Here is a 9,753-nt window from a genome sequence, read left to right on the forward strand (position 1 = left end):
TAAGGCTCTGGTTCCTCCTATCAATCCTTTGAAGTCCATTTTGCGCTGTCATTTCACACCAGCTGTGCGAAGGGCCAGGCTGCTGGATCCTGTCTGACCTCACACGTGCAACTGTACTGGCTGGGAGGCAGAACCTTCTGCCACTTGCTCGCGGGTTTACGACTATCTGAGGGTCCAGGTTCGCTGCTGCTTGTTTGGCTTGTGTGAAGTGAGTCTGTGGGTTCTCAGCCTGGAGGAGGAAGTCTCGCCATCCACTCCCCCATTTAATAGCTTAAGAGGCTAGGAGGGACCGTTCAGTTCTGCAGGGTTCCCAGTAACTCGGGCCTGAATGTGACTCGAGACAGACCACAAGCGGCACCTCAGTTGTCCTACGGGATGAAAGCCTGGGCATTTCACCCTGATGAGAACCTCTCCAAAGCGAAGGCAGGCTCATTGGTGGGTGAAGAAAGCAGGGGAACTCCTGATCTTGGGAGGGAGACCAGCGTCCTTGCTGCCCACCTTCAAGAGTTTCACGGCTACCGGCACCACCGCCAGGGGCCTAACCAAAAGGCCACATCCAGTGTTCATAAAGCAGGACTGGATAATACATGCCACTCGTTTGGCTCCAGCTTGGAAGACCCTCTAGGAGGCTCCTTGGGTGGGTTTATTAGGAACTGGATTAAGACCCACCAGGAATAGCCAACAGGAAAGCCGTGGGGGTGGCAGTAGCTGCACTGGTACCAATTAGACACCTCTCCTGCGCTCGTTGGCCCGTTCTGGGGTGGTGACAGCCTCTAGCCCCGTATGGAAAAGAACGTTGCTCTCAGCTGCTGGAGGAAAACCCGAGGAAGCTGAACAGCAGCTGCGGCTCTTCTGCCTGTGCCCTGGGTGTGAACCCCAGGCTCAAAGGGAGGAAACTTGCAAATGGGGTAGGCAGCAGTATGGCGGGAAAGGGTCTGGGCCGATAGTGTGTCACAAATGGAATGAATCAGAAATGTGATGCGGTTGCTCAAAAGGCTAATCTCAGCCTGGGGTGTGTTAACGGGACTCTCGTATGTGAGACGGGGGAGGTAATTGTCCCTCTGTGCTCGGTACTGGTGAGGCCTCACTTGGAGTATTGTGTCTAACTCTGGGTGCCACGTTTTAGGAAAGACGTGGACAACTTGGAGAGAGCAACAAAATGATCCAAGGTTTAGAAAACCTGACCTGTGAGGGAAAAGGTGAACAGGGGACCTGTGCAGGCTTGAGGAAAGCAGACTGACGGGGAACCTAGGAAGTCTTCAAATCTGTTAAGGGCAGTTATAAAGAGGACAGGGGTCAGTTGTTCTCCAGGTGCACTGAAGGTAGGACAAGAAGCAATGGGCTTCATCTGCAGCAAGGGAAATAGAGGTCAGAAGTTTCTCCTGCTCTCTAACCTACAAGGATAGTTGAGAACTGGAATAGCTCCCAAGGGCAGAAGCTCCCTAGAAGTGGGTACCCACCGGTGCCCAAGCCATGACCCCTTCCCCCCTGTTCAAGCGCCCCTGTGCAAGAGAGGTTGGAGAATCCCAGCACTGGAGGTTTTAAGAACAGGCTGGACAAACACCTGTCCAGGCTGGTGCAGATTTACTTGGTCCTGTCTCAATGCAGGGAGATGGATGGAGATGAGCTCTCAGGGTCCAGCCCTACGTTCCTAGGCTTCTGGGCACTCCCAGCCCCACCCACACTCACTTCCAAAAGCTCTCCCACTTCGAAACCCCTTTGATCTGGGCTCTGAAAGGGCACTTAGCGGCGGGAGTGCTCGTTCCCTGCTGCAGGAGGGGTCGTGCTTTCAGCTTCTGGCTCCGCCATTTTCTTCGGAGCAGCTACATGTGTAGGAGTCGGCCGTTGGCCCCCGGCACTTCTGTTCTGCTTTCTCCGCTTGACTTTTATCTGTCGCTCTTGGTCTCATTTTGATCTTTCCCCACCCGCTCTCCTGTCTCCCCTTGTCTGACCTGCTCTCTCTGGGCCAGATCCAAGCGGCCTCTTCTCCCCCTGGCCACTTGGTGGGCTCGGCCACTTGAATGGGAGTTTGCTGCTCGGGATCGGGCCCCCACTATCGTCTGTGCTCCCTGTTTGTCTTGTCCCTACCTCTTTGCTCTTGTGAGCCTGGCATTGATTTTAAATAGATCAAACTGACAGCCCTGGCTCCGGCAGCTCTGTTCCATCTGCCACCTGGCCAAGCCTGCCTTCATCTGCCGTAACAGCATCTCCTGCTGCACTTGGACAAGGATCCCAGCCAAGCCATGCACTCTGGCTCTGTTAGCCACGGTCGGGGGAAGGGGATGCTTGCGTACAGCTCCCTCTCCCCCAAAATTCAGTGTCCTGGGCCTTGCTGGATCGTGGATAACACGTGAGTGCCAACGCGCTGCCCCTCTATGGCACCTCCTAGACCCAGCCACGCCCATCCCCCTCTCCTGCTGCAATGCAATGGTCCTCTGGCGTGATTCAGCATTAGTGGGCTGCAGCTGCCGACCGCCAGCCAGCCCGCCTCAGCTACGCTGCAGGGGCTAGCTCCTCTCCCAGAGCCCGGCATGCACTTGTGCCTGTCTGTGGTACCTGAGCTCCTCGGTCTCTAGGGTATTTATCCTCACACGCCCCTAGGGGCAGGGCAGGGCTGTTTTCCCTCTCTGTCCAAAGGGGATATGAGGCAAGCAGAAGCTAAGTGACTTGCCCAGGGTCATGTGGGAAGTCTGTGGCAGAGCAGGAATTGCTCCTTGGGCTTTCTTCCACACCCAGGCTAATGCCCTGACTACCACTTCCAACAGCTGCCAATGCAGACTCACAGGGAGAAGCTATGTAGCCTAGGGGATAGGCAACATGAAGACCTGGGTTCTAATCCCAGCTCTGCTGTTGTGTGACAGTCACAGCACCTTTTGGTGCCTCTTTCTCCCCCAGGCTTCATTCTTTGTCTTGTCTGTTTAGAACGTCAGCTGTTGGGGCAGGGACCGTCTCGCTCTGTGGTTGTACAGCACCCAGCACCCCGGGGGCTTGATCTCCCATGGAGCTGTTAGGCCCTGCCACAAATAAATAACGAGGCTCATGGAAACCAGTGGGACAATCCATGTGCTCAAAAACTCTGCTGGATCGGGGCCACCCCTGGCACAATCAGACACCCTGGCAAATGCACACTTGAGTTGCGCGCGCGCACACACACACACACACACCAGTGCTAGTCACACCCACCCACAGCCCTATGTTTCTATGATATGCAATCCAGCAGCCACACCAAGCACTCATGCTCACAGGTACACAACACAGCGCCCACACCCTACTTACAAAGACAAAAGGAATACAGTATCAGAGGGGTAGCCATGTTAGTCTGGTTCTAACTGCTTCCCACTGCTTGCATCCGAAGAAGTGGGTATTCACCCACGAAAGCTCATGCTGCAAAACGTCTGTTAGTCTATAAGGTGCCACAGGATTCTTTGCTGCTTCAAAAGGAATACAATATGTCCTTTGTCTTTCTCTAGCCTTTCCTGAGCTCTCTTTCCTTCCTGCTCTCTCCTGTAGCTCTGTCTTTCTCACCTCTTTAACCCACCCCCCGCCATCCACATTTCACTTGGAAACCCTGTCAGCATAAAGCTGTGAGCCCAGAAGTCAAACCCCAGGGGAACATAAGGGGAAGTCTCTGAAACTGAATTAAAACAGCAGAACTAATAATGAATTTGGGATTTCAGACAGTGCCTCTTCATCCAGTTAGAGCCTGAGGTTTGGACAAAACGATTGTGCAAACTGTATAGGTGCACTGTACTGCAGTGGGGTTACAGTTCCCATCCCTGCAATGCACCTACTTCTGGGGTGGAATGTGGTGGCTGAACAACTTAGTGTGGGAAGGGAATTTCACCAGCCTGCAAGTTGGGAGGCAGAACGTGGCTACCCCAGTGGGAATTTAGCTGGGACACAGGATAACATCTCGTTAGGGGCTCTTTAAATAACCACAACTGGCCACCCCCTTGCTTTGAAGTCTCAGCCCAAGGATAGCATCTCAAAAAGCACAGCGTCACCCTGGGACAGGGCTGGCTTTAGGAAGTGCGGGGCCCAATTCGTACATTTTCGGCGGGGCCCCGGCAGGGATGACTTAAAAAAAAAAATGTAAAAACAGCGCCTTTTATTTCTTCCATGTATTATTTACTTTCCATAACTATATAAATAATAACAAAATTATATATTATGTACATTGTGTCATTGGTTAAGAGGAACTTTATTGTACACCTCAGGCAGGGCAGGGGGTGCAGGGCTGGTTGCGGGCAGGGGGTGCGGGTACAGGTGATACAACCCACACTGTATGGTAAGTGCCTCCTCCTCCTCCTCCCTCCCCTGGGGTAGCAGCAGCAGCCGCCCGGGGCTTGGGGGCTATTTAAAGGGCCCGGGGCTCCCCTGCTTCTACTGCTCCAGCCCTTTAAATATCCAAGGGAGCCCTGGGGAGGCGGCGGGGCTCCAGCGGCTATTTAAAGGACGGGGGCGGTAGAAGCAACGGGAGCCCCGAACTTTTTAAATAGCCCCCTGAACCCTGCAGCCCTACCCCAGGGCTCCAGCAGTGGGGCTCTGGTGGCAATTTAAAGGGCCTGGGGCTCCAGCCCCAGGCCCTTTAAATTGCCCCCTGGGAAGCCGGGCCACGCCGGTGTGGTGTGCCGGCTCTTGCCGGTATGCCGTACCAGGGCTTGGGCGCGGGGCCCTCTTAGGTGTGGGGCCCGATTCAGTATCTTCGTTAATGATCTGGATGATGGGATGGATTGCACCCTCAGCAAATTTGCAGATGACGCTAAACTGGGAGGAGTGGTAGATACGCTGAAGGGTAGGGATAGGATACAGAGGGACCTAGACAAATTAAAGAATTGGGCTAAAAGAAATCTGATGAGGTTCAACAAGGACAAGTGCAGAGTCCTACACTTAGGACAGAAGAATCCCATGCACTGCTACAGGGTGGGGACCAAGTGGCTAGGCAGCAGTTCTGCAGAAAAGGACCTACAGGTTACAGAAAGAACAGGAGTACTTGTGGCACTTAGGCCTGGTCTACACTAAGGGGGCGGGGAGTCGAACTAAGGTTTGCAACTTCAGCTACGCGAATAGCTTAGCTGAAGTCGAACTTCCTTAGTTCGAGCTACTCACCCGTCCAGACGCCGAGGGCTCGAAGTCCGCGGCTCCCCCGTTGACTCCGCCACCGCCGTTCGCGATGGTGGAGTTCCGGAGTCGACGGGAGCGCGTTCGGAGTTCGAACTATCGCGTCTAGATTAGACGCGATAGTTCGAACTCCGAGAAGTCGAACTCTACGCGTCGACCCGGCGGGTAAGTATAGACCTACCCTTAGAGTACGTCTACACTACCCACTGGATTGGTGGGTAGCGATCCATCTATCGGGGATCGATTTATCGTGTGTAGTGTAGATGCGATAAATCAATCCCCAATTGCTCTCCTGTCGACTGCTGAACTCCAGCTCCGTGAGAGGCGGAAGCAAAGTCGATGGGGGAGCCACAGCCGTCGATCCCGCGCTGCAAGGACACGAAGTGAGTGATTCTAAATCGATCTAAGATACGTCGACTTCAGCTACGCTATTCTCATAGCTGAAGTTCCATATCTTAGATCGATTTCCCCCCCCAGTGTAGACCAGGCCTTAGAGACTAACAAATTTATCTGGTTAAGTGTTCATGGGCTACAGCCCACTTCATCGGATGCATAGAATGGACCATATAGTGAGGAGATATATGTACATACAGAGAACATGAAAAGGTGGGAGTTGCCCAACCAACTCTAAGAGGCTAATTAATTAAGAGAAAAAACTTTTGTAGTGATAATCAAGATAGCCCATTACAGACAGTTTGACAAGAGGTGTGAGAATACTTAACATGGGGAAATACATTCAATGTGTGTAATGGCTGAGCCTGTTAGTGGGTGTCCTAGTTTCCTGGAGATATGGAACCACCATTTCTGTAATGGGCTATTTTGATTATCAAGGAGTAATGGGCTCAAGTTGCAGTGGGGGAGGTTTAGGTTGGATATTAGGAAACACTATTTCACTAGGAGGGTGGTGAAGCACTGGAATGGGTTCCCTAGGGAGATGGTGGAATCTCCTTCGTTAGAGGTTTGTAAGGTCAGGCTTCACAAAGCCCTGGCTGGGATGATTTAGTTGGGGATTGGTCCTGCTTTGAGCAGGGGGTTGGACTAGATACCTCCTGAGGTCTCTTCCAACCCTGACATTCTATGATTCTACCCCATTTGACCTGCAGCGGAGGCAGGAGTAGGTGTTACATTTGGGGTTAGCCTGAATATAAAGGGGGTTGCCTCTGGAATAGGAGGTCAGGGGTCACACTGCCTGCAGGGGGCTGCAGACTAGAGCACTGGCTTTGCAGCAGATCCCTTGTATTATTTAAAATGGGGGTTTTCTGCATTATTTTTCCCTCTGCTGACAGGGCAGGAATATTTAAGAGCCTATTAGCGTGTGTCCTAGTTTCCTGGAGATATGGAACGATTCTGAGTGGCTCGCACCTTCTTGTATTGCTGTGCAAACACATCGGAGCCAGAGCCAAGGGCGGGCACGCGTGGTGGGGGATTTATCCAGAGCGAGGAGGCGTCGGTGTCTCTCTCATTAGTTGCGTTGCCGAATGCAGCCTGCTTGCGGGTTCCGTGTTTGCTTTGCCCGGAGCTGTTGCAGTGATTTGACTGGGTGATGATTTAATTTGGCATCGGCTGATGATCTAACCACCTAACCTGGAGCTCAGCAGTGCTACTTCCCATGCGGGGCTAGATGACTCCAATCCGTTCACCTCCTAACTTGCTGGGGCTAACCGAAGGCTGAAACCTATTCCCCTGGGGGGCCTGTGTGAAATGGTTTTGTTGGTCTCCACCCATATACCAGTGGGCAGGATTGGTTCAAATCATGGCCATGGTTTGGGAATGAGGTCAAGCCCGGCGTGGATCCTGGAGGCTCGACGCCTCTCCTGTTGCCTTGGGTTGGTCTCTCCTGGGCAAGGTTGAGGCACGTGGGTGGGACGAATTCCGTCGCTGTCCTTGCTCTGTGGGTAATAAGAAACGGACAAAGGGCACCTTTCCTGAGCCTGAAATTCGTGCCTGGTGTGGCACGGAGCTAGGGCCCTGGCCTGGCTTTAACCCGTCTGTGAGGACAGCCCTATGGGATGTAAAGTCCGCGAGGAGGAGAAGCTGACTGAGCAAGTCCAAGTCCTCCCTACGCTGCATATGTCAAGTGCGGTCTGGATTGAAGCACAAAGGCTGGTGCTGGCGTCTTTGCTCAGCAGCGGAGGTGAGCTGGGCAGGGATAGATGGTGTGCGCATTGCTAAGGCGGGCGGAGGCCAACGGCAGGCTGTGACCAATAGGAAGGGTGCTCTCTCGGGGCCAGACCCTTTGCTGGTGTAAATTCTCAGGAGCAAACTCTTGGTTGGAGCCGCTTTTGCACCCAGTTGAAATGAACTGGAATTCAGGCAGCCCCAGTCCCACCTAGCCAGTGCAAACTGCATTGTGCAGGGCCCTGGGCAATCTCTTTCCTTTAACCAAGAGGTGGGCAGACTACGGCCCGCGGGCCACATCCGGCCCATGGGACTGTCCTGCCTGGTCCCATAGCTCCTGGCCAGTGCAAACTGCATTGTGCAGGGCCCTGGGCAATCTCTTTCCTTTAACCAAGAGGTGGGCAGACTACGGCCCGCGGGCCACATCCGGCCCATGGGACTGTCCTGCCTGGTCCCATAGCTCCTGGCCAGGAGGCTAGCCCCCGGCCCCTCCCCTGCAGCCTCAGCTCACTGGCTGGTGCAATGTTCTGGGCGGTGGGGCAGTGACCTCTTGCAGGGTAGCACAGCTGCAGACCCGGTGCTCTGTGGCGTGGCTGGCTCCAGCTGGGTGGCACGGCTGCCTGTCCTGGTGCTCTGGGCAGCGCGGCTGTAGCGCCGCCAGCCACCGGTGCTCCAGGCAGCGTGGTCAGGGAGCAGGGGGGGTTGGATAGCGGGCAGGGGAGTTCAGGGTGAAGGTCAGAGGGCAGGGGTGTGGATAGAGGTTGTGGCGGTCAGAGGGCGGGGAACAGGGGTGTTGGATGGGGCAGGGGTCCTGAGGGGCAGTCAGGAATGAGAGGAGGGGTTGGATGGGGCGGTGGGGGGCAGGCAGGGGCAGGGGTTCTGGGAGCGGTCAGGGGACAGGGAAAAGAGGTGGTTGGATGGGGCAGGAGTCCTGGGGGAGGGGCGAGAAGCAGAGGGGGTTGGATAGGGGGCGGGGGCCGGGCCACACCTCGCTGTTTGGGGAGGCACAGCCTCCTCTAACCGTCCCTCCATACAATTTCGGAAACCCTATGTTGTCCTCAGGCCAAAAAGTTTGCCCACCCCTGCCTTAGCCGTTTGCCGTGCTTTAAAAGCCACTCGTGTGCAAATGCTCCACTGTTTCATCCCCCATCGTCTGGTGCAGAATAACAGTGTCATTGAACACATCAGCCGTGCCTTGTACTCCACCTGCTCGAAAGCCAGGGAACATGCAATCAATCAGGGTTCACAGACCAGCACTTCAGAGGAGCCGTGATCTCATGCAGCAGGTATATTTTGACGGCTGGTGATTAGCTGTAGCTGTCTGCACCATCTCCAGTGATGGGGATGAATCTTTTGCAGCTGGGCTTTGGGCGTTTTATGCGCAGCTCAAGAACAAGGGGACGCATGCTGGTCTGTGAACTGACGCCCTAACAGATGGCACGTGTAGTTCTCCAGGAGCATAGCCAAGATCTCAAAGTTGGGGAGGCTGATAGGGGGCTGATGCCAAGCCACTAGCCAGCTGGGACATTCAAAACCTTGATTTGGATTTTTGTGGCATGAAAAATAACAACTTCATTATATGAAGAGCTAAATCGGGGCTATTTTAACCCTCTTCCCCTGTCTGCTTTGTAGGAAAGCGTCTCTCCTGGACTCTGCTTCCTTTCCAGTGCCGCAGTGATTACCCCTGTTTAGTCCTCAAAATGTCTCGTCCAGAAGGGTTGAGAGTCGCAGAGCAAAATTCAGTGGCACTTAGTGGAAACCAAATTGCACTTCAGGCAGATGCCGGAGAAGTTCTGTCCTCAGCAGGTTGCTGTGTTACACACACACACACTTGAGTGGAAACCCCACCGTGTGACTTTGAACCCTGGTCTTCAGCACCCCATGAACAGGCTGGTATTATTTGAGCCAAAGGAGTATCTCCCTTAGGTAGTAGCAATCGTAGGCTATTATCCCTTAAGTGGCCCAAATGCTAGAGGGCAACCGGGTGAGCTTTAGCCAGCATAGCAGTTGCACTGAGTGAACATAGGAGGGCAGGACATTATCACCCATGAACCCAGGCAAGGGTGTCACAGCTGCAGGCATGTCTAGATTCTTTCTCACCATGGTCTGTGAGCACCTAATGTTACCTATGCAGGGTTGATTGGCCTAGTTCTAACCCCCACCCCGGCATCAACCCTGAGGCTGCTAATCCTGCCCAGTGGTGTGATGGGGCCAGCAAACGCGTCTGTGGCCTCTGACCTGTTCAGATGTGGCACCTGGGATAGTGCCAGCATGTAGCACTTGGCTTTTCGAACAGTCTCACCTCTGCTCGGGGCAGGGGGGAGATACCGAGGAAAAGGGACTTTGACTATGCGACCCCCGGCAGCCACAGCAAAGATGAAACCCCAGGGGTTCTTGGCTCCTAGCTCTGGGCTCAGGTTGCTAGAGCGACCCTGTACCCTGAGCTGCAGTTCTGCGCTTTGGGAACGGTCAGAACAGCTGCGGCGAGGCCTGTATCTGTGCCCACGATTCACA

The 9,753-nt window shown here is 54.2% G+C and overlaps 1 long non-coding RNA gene across 2 annotated transcripts in view; it reads left to right on the forward strand.

The window, feature by feature from the left end:
- LOC120398340 overlaps window positions 1-9,384 on the forward strand; it is a 37,520-nt gene extending 28,136 nt beyond the window's left edge. Inside the window, exon 4 of one of the 2 annotated variants that reach the window (XR_005594329.1) lies at window positions 8,872-9,384. This is a non-coding gene — a long non-coding RNA (uncharacterized LOC120398340). Of the gene's footprint in view, window positions 1-62; window positions 180-8,871 lie in introns of those variants that run through there. The other variant, XR_005594328.1, reaches the window with a different exon arrangement.
- The last annotated feature ends 369 nt before the right edge of the window (window positions 9,385-9,753 follow it).

The sequence above is a fragment of the Mauremys reevesii genome, linkage group 2 (genome assembly GCF_016161935.1).
Source record: "Mauremys reevesii isolate NIE-2019 linkage group 2, ASM1616193v1, whole genome shotgun sequence".
NCBI classification, from domain to species: Eukaryota; Metazoa; Chordata; order Testudines; family Geoemydidae; genus Mauremys; species Mauremys reevesii.